The following is a 16097-nucleotide window of genomic DNA, read 5'->3' as shown; positions in this document are numbered from 1 at the left end:
TTTTCTTAAAAAAACAATTGTTACATGCAAAATACACTTGCTGCTTGCCAAAGTGATACTCGTCAAATAATCATGGCATTTTAATGGTTTAAAAAAACTCCATAAAAGTCACTAATTTGATAATTTTGCAAACTACAAAGAATAAAAAATTCAATTGATGAGTAGCATCTTTCTTTCTTTTAAGATTGAATAATTCTTCTTGTAGTCCACGAATAGGACTCCTTGCATACACCCATGAAACAAATTGTTTCATTTAAAGTCGGCCCCATTTATTGAATGTAGTTCTCAACTCTTGAAGATGAGAAGAAAAAAAATCAAACGAAAACGATATGCATCATTTTCCTTATGCCCTAACCTTCATCCTGTGAGTTCTGTCTTCATCCTTACAGGTTGTTGTGAATTCCATTTGAGAAACCTTATAGAGTTTAGATCATAATAAAGATATTTACATTGTAATTGTTTATTCTAGCTATTTTAATTCTTCTTTTAATTTTTTTTTTCAATCTCCGTTTCAGTTTCTTTCAATTTCTTTTGTTATTTTTTCAATATCTTGAGTTTTGAAAAGAGGAATGAGTGAGATTTTGAGCATTTTAGGTGTGCGATTTCATTTCATTTGAAGTTGTGACTTCATACTGAATTAAGAATAGGATTATTAGTGTAATTCAAACAAATGACAAATGACCATTTTATCCTAGAGTGTGCATGGAGTCGCCAATTTGGGATTGTATGTAGTATTACTCTTTAAGATTAGTCACATGGAGTCACACCTTTTATATTGCCACTATATCATAAAATGGAAGCATGAAACAATTTGAGGGTAATTTTGCACTTATGGTGTTGGATGGCAAAGTTAATGATCTTGCAGTCTAAGTCTGTGTTTGGAAGCTTAGAACATTTCAAACTACTTCACTAGTATTCACAAATATTTCACTACTATTTATAAATGAAAAAGTCTACTTGCAACTGACTGGGGAACCCCTGCGTACCCGGTGTCCACATCAGCCAAATGAAATGGTGCGTTTATCCACAAAATAGATCCTTCATTCCCTTCGTCTATCCACATAACAGATCCTTCATTCCCTTCGCCTACCCACAGAATGTAATAGAGCAATCCTCCCTTCCCTTCATTGAGATTGCTTAAATCTAAATATGAGTGGTTGCTACAATGCCCAGACAATGCTCAAACAATGCCATCGTATTGAATATTTATCAAGTTTCCATATAAAGAACACATCGTCCCATTCATTGCCTTCATCCCTAATTTCCAAATGTAAACAAATACACAGTTACAAACTATGAACTTCTACAAATATTCCAAGATGAAAAGGCTCAAACTATAATGAAAGTGAGAAAATTTTATAGACCGCAACTTGATTTTGTTGGTTTCATCCAATTGTGTACCAGAGTCCACTATTATTTAAGAATATATGTAGCCAGGTTTCATCCACGAACAAGAGCCTGAAACTTGACAATGATCCTTTTTCCATGAATGTTTTATACAATCTCGAGCAAAGGTTTTTGCAACTTTCACAGTAACTAGTTTCTGTTCCCAGAATTAGAATTTTGCTTCAATACTGGATTTAAGCTAACTAAAATAAAAAATAAAAAATTACATAAAATTTTAAAATGAAAAAAAAAATTACTATCTATTTGAGTAACACCATAAAAGAGACAGCTCAACAGCCTCTTGTATTCAGATTTCAGCAATATCAACAAAGGGAAGGGAGGATTACTTTGTTCTGTTCTGTGAATATATGAAGGGAAGAAAGCACCTGTTCTGTGGGTAGATGAAGGAAATGAACTGAGATGGTACGCATTACATGGTAGTTTGGTTTATGAAATGCACTGTTTCATTTGGCTAATGTGGAAGTCAGGCACGCGGGGTTCCCCCAGTCGGTTGCCTATAGCAGAACAATTTATAAATTATTCACTATTATTTCACTACTATTTATAGATATCTGAAATACTCTTAGCATATAAATGTACCCTAATAATAGTATTGGTCCTTAATTCTTAAGTCAATTTTCGGGAGCAAGGTCGCATACCAAAAATCATCAAAAAAAGAAAAATCAAAATCTTAAAACTATGTTAACATATATAAATATATATATAGCAACCAAGTAATCATTAAAATTATTTCATTTCCTCTCAACTAAAAATATATTGGAAGTACTACAAACATAAAAAGATTTTACAAAAGTAAACTCACAAACTGACAATGTTTCGTATGATATGTTAGATCTATTTTATAAAAAATGTAATTTTATAATCTATTTTTTTTATAACAACAAAATACTTTATATTCATTAACAATTACAAATTACATAAAAGATTATGACCAAAAAATTTGTGAAATACATTTAAGGAATGAGTCCCACAAAATTATCATATCATCTAAATGCTTAGCATATCGTGTTGAGGTATGAGCTGCAACATTTGCCATAAGCCCTTATGTTGTATTGAACACTTCGGAAACCTCTTCATCATTTCTTGCACTTAATGAACCAAATTACCCCAAGCCTCGATTCAATAGCAGCATTCAGTTCTTGAATTATAGGCAATGAATTACTCTCAATGATAAGCTTTGACATGCCCATTGGAATATAAAATTGCAGTCCTCTCAGTTTGCGAGTAATTCCACCTCGACTAGATCAGTAACACCATTTTCTTTTTTACTTGCAGAGAACAAACCCCACTTATTTCATTCCTCAATAGCATTCCCACCCTTGCTTTATACAGTTCTTCAAAGATGACATCATCTACATTTAATTTTAAGACCCCTTGAGAGGGAGATTGCAAGCAACAAGTTGGAATCGTCCTCAGTTGCCTAACATTTCTCACTTCCCTGTATTCAGCAGCAATGGCTAATGCTTGTTCAATAACTTGTGCAAATTGTAAATTTTTATTTTCAAAGATTTCCTCCTATACCACATTCCCCAAGCTATGAGAAATAATTTTTCAAGATAGCCATTTTGTCCTGCTGCTATTACATCCATTATTATTTGTATGAATTCCTTTCTCATGTCAATATTTAATAAACCTTGAAAATGTTGTTACCATGACTGAATTACTGATGGACAGTAACATAAAGCATGCCCCACATCTTCCTCACTCATGCACCTAATACATTGAGCTTCATCAATGATCTGCCTCTCCTTTAGTTTCACATAAGTTGGAAGTCCATTCCTGTAAACTCTCCATGCAAATATTTTTATTTTATTCGGCAACGTCATATTCGATAAGTTTCTCCATAGCTTACATTGACCCTCAACATTAGAGCACTCACCGTCTTGTTTAGCTAGCTTCTGGAAAAAGCTATATGCACTTTTGACATTGAACATGCCATCCTTCTCATGATCCCATATAACGCAATTAGACCTCATCTCAGAGCTAAGCACGATTTTCAACACTGATTATGTTGCTGAAGATGGGAGTAGCCTTTTAACCTTCTCAACATTCCACCAATTTGTCCCTTCATCCATTAGATCATCAACTGTTAGGGATTCATCATTAATTCCTTATGTAGAGGTTTGTAGCAATCTGTGACCAGATATCCAATAATCAGCCCACACCTTAATTGATTTACCATCCCCAACTCTCCATTTGTATCCCTTTAGCATATCTGCCTTTGATCCTCATATGCCTCTCCATACATAAAAAGAGGTAGATCCCAACCTTGAGTTACTAAAAGTAGAAAATGGAAAATACTTTGCCTTAAAAAGTTTATGCAGTAGTGTGGTCTCATCTATCATGATCCTCCAAGCCTAAGCATGTTTTGCAAGAAGAGCTTGATTGAAAATTTTTAAATCTTTGAATCCCATGCCTCCCCAAGATTTAGCCTCACACATTCTCTTCCAGCCTACCCACTTGGTCTTCTGTTCCTCTTTCTTTTGACCTCACCAAAAGTTTGCCATCATTTATTCCAATTCACTACAAAGAGTATATGGTATTTTAAAACAACTCAATGTGTATGTTGGGCTAGCCATTACAACGGCCTTTATCAACACTTCTTTACCTCCCTGGGACAATAACTTCTCTTTCCATCCATTTAACTTGTGCCATACATACTGTTTGAGTTCAAAAAAATCTTGCTTCTTCCCTTTTCCAACTATAGGAGGAAGGCCAAGGTACTTCTCATATTGTTGGTATTGCTGAGTTTCCCAAAAATTCAGAATCTTTTCTTATTGCCTGGTGTTAACATTTTTACTAAACACCATCGAGGTCTTTGCTTTGTTCACCTTTTGACCCAATGCCCTTTCATATACGCTAAGTAAGTGTTGTAAATTCAAATAGGTTTGCAAGTTTGCCCTGCAAAATAACAAGTAGTCATTTGCAAACATAAGGTGGTTTAGCTTTGGAGCTCCAAAACAGATCTACACTCCTTCAATCTATTTTGATCTTTCAACCTGCTGTAATAAGGAAATCAAACCCTCAGTGCATAGTAGGAACAAGGGGAAATTGGATCCCCTTGCCTCAATCTTCAAGTTGGAAATAAAGGCCCTTTTGGTACACCATTCACCAATATAGAGAAAGAGACAATTTGAAACACACCATTGCCAACTTGATCCATTTCTCAACAAAGCCCATTCTTTCCATTACAACTTCTAAAAAGCCCCACTCCCACTTTAATCATGTCAAGCTTTAGGGACATAAATCATTTCCTTCCACTCCTTTTCTGCCTTAGAAAATGCACAAGCTCATAGCCTACTAGAATAGTATTTGTTATTCATCGTCCAGGTACAAAAGCATATTGTGACTTTGAGATAAGATGAGGCAAAATCTCTTTTAGTCTGTTGGCTAAGACTTTAGAAATCAATTTATATATGATATTACATAAATTGATTGGCCTATAATTAGAGATCATCTTAGGCTGATACTTCTTGAGGATCAAAGTAATGAAAGTGTGATTTAGTTCTTGAGGGAACTGACCTTGGTTTAGAGCCATTAGAACTGCTTGAGTAATATCTTTTCCAACAATAGACCAATGTTTTTTTATAGAAGAGAGGTGCCATGCCTTCAAGTCCTAGGGCTTTAGAAGGACCCATTTGATTAAGGGCTAGAACTACTTCCTCTACACTGAAATCCTTAAGTAGATTGTCATTCATATCAACAGTCACCCTTCACTTCAACCCATCTAAAAAGTCCAACTACCCCACCTCAGCAGAAGCCTTCAACAGTGTACTAAAATACTCAATACTCAACTTATCTCTCTCCTTATTCAATTTCCATCTTCCATCCTCATCTCTCAGTCCCTTAATCAATTTTTTTTTTTTTCTCTAAGAGGCTTTGTTATGGAAAAATCTTGTATTGGTATCCCCTTCTTTCAGCCATAAAGCTTTAAACCTTTGTCTCCACATGATCTCCTCCCTCTCCAGCCAGGTTTGCATTTCTGTTCTTGCCTCCCTATATTCATCCTATCTTTGACAATATGGATCCCTATATTCATCCTATCTTTGACAATATGGATTACTAGTTTGTAGCCACTTCAGTTTAGACCTCACCTTTTCAATACCTTGTTTCACATGCCCAAACTTTGACTTGTTTCATATAGTAAGCTTTTCACCACATCTTTGGATCTTTCTCATCACAGCATTGCACCCAACAGCACCTGGCTCCACCCGCCATACTGCTTCAATAATATTTTTACAATCTAAGGAAAATTATGTTTTCCTGTCTTTGGACCTGTTCTTCATGAGTCCTTAAAATAATAGGCACTTGGTTTGAATAGGCAGTTGTACCATGTTGAACTCGAGCAATAGGGTAGTATGAGCACCAACTAAGATTTGTAAGGACCCTGAAAAAGCAGTGGTTCTACACAACACTACACCTAGAGGGGGGTGAATAGGTGTAATCCAATTTTTATGGCCTTTTGAAAATTAGTCAAATAAACAGTTAATAAATAAATCAAATAGCACACATAATTAACACATGATTTTGATCACGGAGTGGAAACTCATTTGAAGAACATCTTCAAAATCTAAAACCACTCCGGGTGTAAGACATCACCTCAAATCCACTATAGAAATTTTAGTTTGTTACAACCAATTTAGAGACACTCACAAAACCTTTGTAGTAGCTAAACTTGGCTTGCAACGCCACGAATGATCCACTCGATCTCTACACGCATGTAGTCTTGGAACTTCGACTTTCCTATAGCTTCCTACGAAACCTCTCGATCTCTGCATCAACAGCAGCTCCGAACTCTTCCAGCCAACAAATATGTCCACTTCAATGGACTCAAGTAAGAGTTGATTTTGAGTATATTGTGGTGGGGAAGTGTTTATCCAAGAGAGAATCAACCAAATGGGGGAGAGGTTGCTCTAAGAAGTTCTTGGAGACCCTTAGGGTTTTTGCTCTGATTCTCCACACTAAGAACAGAAGTTAAGCTATTCTATTTATAGTTTTAATCAAATGAGGCGCTTCAAAACCCTACATTGTAAGTGATCTGGAACATTGGCTCGAGCAAAGTATCGAGCAAAGGTCGAGCGGCACAATCTGCCTGAGTTCGCTCGAGCTCAGCGTCGAGCGAGTGTCGAGCGACACACTCTGCTTGGGTTCACTCGAGCTCAGTGTCGAGCGAGGGTCGAACGGTTGACTCTGACCGAGTTCGCTCGAGCTCAGTGTCGATCGAGGGACGAGCGGTGCAATCTGCCTAAGTTCGCTCGAGCTGCATGTCGAGCGAGGGTCGAGCGGTGCAATCTGCCTAAGTTCGCACGAGCACCCTGTTGAGCGAGGGTCGAGCGAAGTCATGTGTTTTGACCAATAACGAGCACACTTCAAGCACGTTTCAAGCCTTTCCACAACAACACTTGTTACAACATTGTTTTACACAGGTTTTCACAAGAATATGCCAATACGCTCATTTTTCCCTCAACAGACCCTATCCAGCCTCTCACTAATACAATGAGTAGGCTCCCTTCTGTTACACCAAGTGAATTGAGGGCCAGTATATCCTAAATCCCTTAACTCACAATCATCCATCACATCTCTAAAAGCTTGCATCTGTCTCTCAGGTCTTTGTTGCCCCCCATCTTTCTCATTACTTCCCAATATTTCTTTAAAGTCCCCCATCCCTACCCAAGCTTGAGGTGAAGTCACTTTCAGTGCTCTAATTAAAAACCAAGTTTCATGTCTTTTAGTGGCGCTAGGATGTCCATATATTCCAGTAAGAAACCAAGCAGTACTAGCTAAATCATCACCCATAACTTGTGCATGAATATGTGACCTTGAGAAACTGAATCTGTAATGTCCACTTCCTTCTTCCATAGTAAAGCAATACCCCATTTCCTTTCATCACAACTCACAGCCAAACAATTGTCAATCCCCCACCTATATTTCAGTTTTTCCATCTCTTTTACATGTAACCTAGTTTCTTGCATAAACAAAATCATGGAAACTTCCCTTTTGACCAAGTTAAGAAGGACACAGATTCCACGTGAGTTCCCAAGCCCACGTGAATCCCAACTTAGGAGGATCATTGGTCCCGGTAAGGCTGTGTAATAGCCATTGCCGATTCATTTAGTAGTGCAACTTGCCCCTCCCCCACCTTCTCTTTTCCTTAAAGCTTTTGTTTCTTAAGTGCAACACCTCTTGTACATTCAACTATATGTCTCTTCTTATTATGTATCTCAACAAGAGGATTAGATAATGTACCTAACACATGTGCATGTTTCTTCCATGATCTTGTATTGTGCTGGACTTGCTTAGCAATTGCTGGTAATTAGGCTTGAGATTGTGATATAACTGGATCTTGAGAGGCAAGCCCAGTAGGTATGCTTACTTGACTCACATCATCTTCATTATTTACTCCTCCCATATTGGAAAATCCATCACCTGCCCTACACCCATTAATCCCCACCTCATCTTTCTTAGCAATTACCTTTATCTCATGTTCCATTCAACAGTTCTCCCCCCTTTCTGCATCTAACGTATTCTTGTCATTAACAGCTACATCATTGTCATAATTGCCCATTTGATTATCACCAAAAATACTGCAACTTACATTTTGATGATTTGAGCCACCATCAGTTGTCGCACTACCATCTCCTGTCACCCTATTATCCACCATATTGGTTCTTCCCTTGGGCAGTGAACATTGTCGTCTTCCATCCATTCAAGCACGCAACCATGTCCCAAATTGAGAAGCGCCTGTGTGTTCTTTTTTGGCCACCACATAGGCACCATTCTCATGCAATATTCTTCCACATTCAAAACAGAAATGAGGCAGTTTTTCATATTGTACTAGAATCTAATACTTCATGCCAATCAATGTAAATGTTCTTCCTCTAGCCAACGGCTTGTATAGATCCAACTTGACTCTTACTCTTAAGAAATTGCCCCATGCCACGTTATCTTCCTACACATCCACATATTCTACTTCACCCAAAGAACCACCTAGCTTTTCATCACATTCCTTATTCTTTTCCACCAATGGCATGTTATGAAGTTGCACCCATAGAGGTGCCGTATCAAACTTCATAGAAGTCGGTTGAGTGAAGCCATAAAAAAGATTGATCACAAAATATATGATTATCAAACAGCCACGGACATCCTTCAATTACATGCCCTTGATCATCATGATTGGTAAAAGAAATTGTAAATACATTAGTTCTAACTTCTGTAAACGTTGCTTGTTTACTTAGCCTCCATATCTTCACCATCATGGCTTCCACAATATTCTTCCCAATGGATCTGTCCATCCAAATTTTAAAAATGAGGAATAGTTCCCGCTTATGTTGAACTTCAAGTGTTGCATCATTCTCCAAAACAATCATTGTATCTTCCTCTTCATTAAACATTCCCCCCACAATGCTTGTAACATCTCCATTTTGCTACACCTCACAATTGAAAGGAAATGCACTCTTACCTTCCACCACCCTCAGTGACTAGTGGGTAAGGAGAGTTTGACACCACCTCAGTTTTCTGTTGAGAGAAAAGAAAGGAGACTCTATGAACTCATGTTCGACCTTGGCTTTGATGTAATTTTATAATCTATTGGGCACTTGTGCATTTCTTGATTGCTACATTTTATTTCGGGACTTAATTCTATCCTTTGTATTGAGTTGATTTCCCAATATACTTTCATTATTTATGCATGTTCTAACAAAATAAAAAAATAAAACCGTTTCTAGAAATCTGGTGGATTTTTGAAAGCTGGTGTTTGTAATGAATGGTGTTTGTAATGAATACTCACAACTATACTGCATTTAGGAAGTCAAAATATCTCATATTCTATCAAAGAATTTACATGTTAACATCCTGTGATTTGTGTTGTGTCAGGCTAAACTCATATCCAAGGGATCTCTTGTTGTTTTTGGTGCTGTTGCTTCCATAATTCGAACTGAACAATGCTACACTTCTAACTTCTCTCCCAAAGCTACTCAGAAATAATCACAGGCAAATTTTACAAAGGGCTAAGCTTGATTATTGCAATTAATATCCCTTCATCTCTTAATTCTTCATATTTTTAAAAGAAATAACTCATTAAAGTGATGGTTCCATGGAACTTTACCTCGAGGATAGATATGGTTCTAAAAAGTTCAAGGCCCTCCTCTAGAAGCAACTTCTCTTGGGCAACAACCTCTGCTAATTCAGATCTCAGTGTAACAGTGTTCTCAACCTGTTGAATAAGCAACTTGGAGTTCAATACCATAAGCACAAGGGCATGCAATTAAGAAGCATGAGAACACTACATTCTTAACGATTGATGCATATATATACCGAGGGTCCAAGACTGGTAAAAATCGACTTGATGGAAGTTGTGAGATCCAATGCATCTCCAAGTGTGTTTGTTGCTAATTGTATGTCCACCTGAAACGAACACACTAGTGTAGTTGAACAATATTTGACAACGAAAATATATACTAGTTATCATCGTGATGCAATGAAAAATTTGTTATTTATCAACGAATCATTTGATGCCACACGAAAGGATGACGAAAGGGTTTCAGAAACTCAAACTTTTAGAGCCTACCTTTGCAACATCAGTTAGGGGGACTTTGCAGACAATAGTATGCAAACACTCCTAGGTCTTGGACACTGCCAATAGGTGCTGCCTTTCCATGCCTCCCCAGGCTTCCAGTAGCTTAATCTACACAAAATTAGTATCACTCATTGACTCATAACCAATACCAGTTGGATTGATGGTTCCAATGTTTAATAATCCATTTGAAGGTAAGAAAATTGAATTATGAATGGTTTACTGTTGCTGTTGCTGCTCCTTACTTGGGAATGAAGTATATAGTTCAGCTTTATGTCAAGCTTTTCCTTCTCAAGCTGTAACGTCTTCTGTATCACAGAGTGCCGCAACTTTGTGAGACCATCCCAACCACAAAACAAAATTCTCTACCCACAAAGTAAATATAAACATATATATTTAAGTTAAGTCATACGCCACCATATGTCTACACTTCAACTAAGATTGGTTTCTTTGCAGTGAATATTTGATTTGAGTTGTTGTTGTTAATATAGGATTTTGAAGTACCCTCTTGTAGTACCAGTGAACATGTCAACACATATAGCAATTACATCTCTTGACACTCTGCTCTAGTTGGTGTTTCTCACTTAACTTCTGTGAAGACACCCATTTAGAAGCATTCTTTGAAGGGTGTGTATCAAATTAATTTAACTTTCATGAGTAAATTATGCAATTGTTTAGAGATCTTATGAAAACAGTATTAAATGCTCAAAGACTCACATAATGTGTTTATCTGTATCCATGGCATTCATTTCTTTCTTCCTAAATGACATTTCTCTATATATATCATAAAACATCTAATTACCATTAGCATATATATATATATGAACCTCGAATGAAAACATGAAAGAACTGGTCAACAAAATAAGAACCATGCTCACCTCTGCCTGAATAGCTATGTTCCCTTTCACAGCCTCCGCTCTAGCATTGGCATACCCCCATTGCAACAACCGATTATGAAGTGGATGCAGTTGATGAATGCTCTCTAAATTACCCGGCACTGTGGACATCGAGCTAGATGTAGAAGATTTCTTACGCTTAAGCAAATCCAATCCTATGTTAAGTAATTTCTCCATGCTCGATGCCCTTGAGGGGCTAGTTGGAGGCTTCAAACTCAAAAACGACATCGGTTTCACCTTACTTTCCACTGACATTGGCGGTGAGCTCGATCTCCCCAGCGACAATGCCCACTGTGACTTGGCGTCCGTAAGCGAATTCACCCTCTTCATGGCATTTTTTAAGGTAAACTTGTTCGCCTTAGGAAAATTATCACATGATGTCGGGTGGGAAATATTCGAGTCTGAGACCCGCATTACAGATGCATCTCTCGTATACTTCAAAGAAACTTCTACTTCCAACTTCTGTGAGCTCACCAAAATTTTTCCGATTGCTGGAGAACCAAGATCCGCGCCCGAGCCCACATCACTAAACTCCGAGTTCAATTATGAAGTGTTGGGAAAAGAATCGAATTTTCCATATGTTTTCCAGAATATCTCTTTTTCATCTACGGATAATCTTCCAGGAAGAAAATGGGAAGAAGTTTTAGCAGATGGATTCAATAACGAAGAAGAAGAAGAATATTTTCTTGGAAACGCTAATTTTCCGTATACCTCTTATTGAGGACTGGTCAGGGACAGAGATGATTCTAAATAAAGGAGAGACAAAATTTAACGTGGTTCGACAATTGCCTACGTCCGCAGCTGCTGTAACCTCACTATGAAATAATTTTTACAAAAAAATCTCTCTGTAAACTCTCTCTGCTCATCCACTCTCACTTACTTCTCTACACAGCACTACACACAGCACACACTACCTATTTTCTCTCTACACTTGTCTGCTCACACCTCAACTGAGCTCTCTCCTATTTATAGGAGAAAGCAGCCTACAATTTTTTTCAGTGCAGTGATTTATGGAAGAATCTGAGACTTCATTTGCTACAGACACTGTGCGTGTCTGCAAGTGGCGCCTAATATGCCAAAGAAAGAAACGATGGACGACTCACCTATTGTCTCTTTTTCTTTTCTTTTGTCTCCATCCGCAACAATCTCCCACTTGGAGATAAATGAGTCTACATATCTTCATAGCAACCATCACAGCAACTTCAAGTCATGCCTTTAAGTACGGAGGCCAACTGAAGCTACACACAGCTTCAGTTTGTCAGCAGTAACTACTTTTGTGAACATGTCTACTGGGTTCTCTATTCCTCAAATCTTCTCAAGTATCAGCTGTCCACTATCAAGAAGAGATCGGATAAAATGGTATCGCAACTGTATGTGTTTTGTTCTGGAATGAAAGGCTGGATTCTTTACAAGAAAAATAGCATTCTGACTATCACTGTGCAGAATACCTTTTTCATTTTTTTTTTCCCAATTCCTCCAAGAATGACTGCAACCAAACCATTTCCCTCCCTAATTCAGTTATAGCAACGTATTCTGCTTCTGTAGTTGAGAGAGCAACAATCTTCTGTAACTTAGAAGCCCACGATACAGCTATACCATCCAGCGTATACACAAATCTAGTAGTATTTTTTCTGCTGTCAAAGTCACCTGCTAAATCAGCATCTACATATCCCTGTAGCTTTAAACCTGCTTTTGTAAAACATAGTGACGTATCTGAAGAGCCTTGTAGATATCTCAAAATCCACTTGACTGCTTCCCAATGCTGCTTTCCTGGATTACTCATGTATCTGCTCACAGCTCCCACTGCTTGTGTAATATCTGGCCTTGTACAGACTATGGTGTACATAAGATTACCAATAGCTAATGCATAGGGTATTCCGTTTATGCATTCTTGCTCTTTTTCCGTCTTTGGCGACTGATCCTTAGTTAGTCGAAAGTAACTAGCTAAGGGTGTGCTCACTGGTTTCGCCTTGTCCATGTTAAACCTTCTGAGCACCTTCTTCACATACTCCTCCTACGAGAGCTTAAGAGTATCATTAGCTCTGTCTCTAATAATTCTCATACCAAGGATTTGTTTTGCAGCACCTAAATCCTTCATCTCAAACCGCTTTGACAACTGCTTCTTCAGTTTCTTGATCTCCTCGATGCTTGATCCTGCAACGAGCATATCATCCACATACAACAGTAGGATAATATAAGAGTTGTCAAAATTCTTCATATAGTAACAATGGTCAGCCTGTAGTCTTGTAAATCCATTACTGCACATGAAGTTGTCAAACTTTCGGTACTATTGTTGTGGAGCTTATTTTAGGCCATACAAGCTCTTCTTCAGTTTGCAAACTAGATTCTCTTTTCCCTTCACTGAGAATCCTTGTGGCTGGTGCATATAGATGTCTTCCTCCAAATCACCATGAAGGAATGCAGTCTTCACATCTAACTACTCAAGATGTAGATTCTCTGCAGCCATAATTGTCAATACAAGCCTGATCGTGGTCAATTTTACAATTGGGGAGAAAATGTTTGTGTAGTCGACACCTTCCTTTTGTTGAAATCCTTTCACGACCATTCTGGTTTTGTATCGCTTGCTACCATTGTGCTCTTCCTTAATTCTGTACACCCATTTGTTATACAAAGCTTTCTTGCCTTTTGGAAGCTTAGTTAGCTCCCATGTCTGATTTGAAATCAGTGACTCAATCTCATCTTGCATGCCTGTCTCCTACTTGATCGAATCTTCAATTCATAGAGCTTCATCATAACTTTTCGGTTCACTACTATCTGTTAGCAGGATGTAGTGTAGAGATGGTGAGAACCGCTGTGTTGGCCTGATCGTCCTTGAAGATCTTCGAATAACAGTGAGTGGTGTACTTTGTTCGATTTGTGTATCATCATTCTCTTGATCCTTGTTCTGATCAATGTTGACTCGAGTAATATCAAAGTCAACAACCTCAGGTTTCTTTGGCTGCTCTTCAGGTTCAGCTTGTGACTTAGCTTTATACAGAATCTGCTCATTGAATATCAAACTTCTACTTCTGATGATTTTGTGATTTTTATCATCCCAAAATCGATAGCCAAATTCTTCATCACCATAACCAATGAAAAAATATTTTCTAGATTTGGCTTCTAACTTGTTACGATCAGTAGAATCTATGTGAAGATATAATACACAGCCAAAAACTTTCAAATGGGAAAGATTTACCTTCTTTCCGCTCCAGACTTCCTCTGGTAGATCAAACTTTAAGGGAACTGAAGGTCCTCGATTAATCAAATAGGCTGCAGTGTTAACTGCATCAGCCCAAAAACATTCAGGCAATCCTGAATTTAGCCTCATGCTTTTGGCACGTTTGTTGAGAGTTCTGTTCATGAGTTCAGCTACGCCATTTTGCTACGGTGTCCCGAGAATAGTCTTTTGAAATCTAATCCCATTTGCAGCACAGAATTCTTTGAACCCTCCGTCGATATACTCTCCGCCATTGTCTGACCTCAGACATTTCAACTTCAAGCCTGTTTCATTTTCAACCATGGCTCTCCACTTCTTAAAAGTGTCAAATGTGTCAGATTTATTTTTCAAAAAATAAACCCATACTTTCGTGCTTGAGTCATCAATAAAGGAAACATAGTACCGCGATCCTCCAAGAGAAGTGACTGGGATGGCCCCCACAAATCTGTGTGCACCAACTCTAACTTTGTAGACTTTGGAGTTTTGCCATTTTTCAAGAAATTTTTTTCTACTTCCCAAAAATGCAACATTCACACATGTTGAAATCAGTTAATTCCAACTTTGGTAACTTCTCCTTGGATAATAGTACTTTCATTCTTTTCTCACTCATATGACCAAGCCTTTGATGCCATAGGTTGGCATTTGTCAGCAATTGCAACAGTATCTCTAATGCTTGAAGTCAAATATAGAGTACTTGTTTTTGTGCCTCGAGCTACTAACATAACTCCTTTTTGTTATCTTCCATGTGCCACCGGTAAATAGTACCGAATGCCCATCAGCATCAAGTTGTCCTACAGAAATCAGGTTCCTCATGAGTTTGGGAACATGTGCACCTTCTGTAGCAACCATGCACTTCCATTGGACAGATTTATTCGTACATCTCCCCTGCCTTCGATTTCCAACGCTTCACTATCTGCTAAGTACACCTTTCCGAAATCACCAGTGACATAATTCTGCATGATTGCTCGGTGTGCTATAGTGTGGAATGAGGCTCCTGAATCTAACACCCAAGATTCAATTTGGTTGTTGACTGAAAGGAGTAAGGCATCTTGGAGGTCTTCTATTGTGGCATTAGCAGAGTCATGCTCATTCTTCTTCTTTGCTTCCTTGCAATTATTTCTGAAGTGGCCAATCTTGCCACAATTTCAGCACTGTACTTGTTTTTCGGACCTAGATTTACTTCTGCCTCTTCGGGACTTTGACCTGCCCCGATTTGAACTTTTACTAGCTCCTCTACCTCTCGTCTCGAGGTTTAAGGCGGAACTGGAAGTTGATGCTTCACCTGTATCTCTTCTGCGAACTTTCTCGCTAAGAATATGGTCTCGGATATCTTGATACTTTATCTTTGTTTTGCCATAAGAATTGTTAACAGCTGTTCTCATGGCCTTCCAGCTTTTTGGCAATTGAGCCAGAGCAATCAGTGCACGTACTTCATCATCAAATTCAATCCCCACTGAAGCTAATTGATTGATGATTGTGTTAAACTCATTCAGATGCTGAATAACTGGAGTTCCTTCTGCCATTCTCAAGTAAAATAGCTTGTACATCAAATGCACTTTGTTATTAGCTGATGGCTGCTCGTACATGTCTGATAGAGCTTTCATCAAATTTGCTATGGTCTTTTCCTTTCCCACATTGTGTGCAACTGATCTTGACAGTGTTAGTCGAATGACTCCCAACACTTGTCTATCAAGAAAACTCCAATCTTCATTGCTCATGTCATTTGGCTTTCTTCCTAGGAGTGGAAGATGTAGTTTTTTCCCATAGAGATAATCCTCTATTTGCATTCTTCAGTAGGCAAAGTCTGTACCGTCAAATTTCTCGATACTAGCACTTTTAGCTTCTTCTCCAGCCATAACTTTACAAATGAGTTCAAATTTGAATAAACAAAAATCACTGTTGCATCCGAAACACTCGAATTAGCTAGAAACGAGTTCGGAATCGTCAAAATTGGATCAAAATTGAGTTTAAACAGGCCAAAACAGTTTCGGCCAACTAGAGTGTG

The sequence above is a fragment of the Carya illinoinensis genome, chromosome 3 (assembly GCF_018687715.1).
Source record: "Carya illinoinensis cultivar Pawnee chromosome 3, C.illinoinensisPawnee_v1, whole genome shotgun sequence".
Lineage (NCBI taxonomy): Eukaryota > Viridiplantae > Streptophyta > Magnoliopsida > Fagales > Juglandaceae > Carya > Carya illinoinensis.
The sequence above is the reverse complement of the archived record's forward strand: the minus strand, read 5'-3'. Positions refer to the sequence as shown.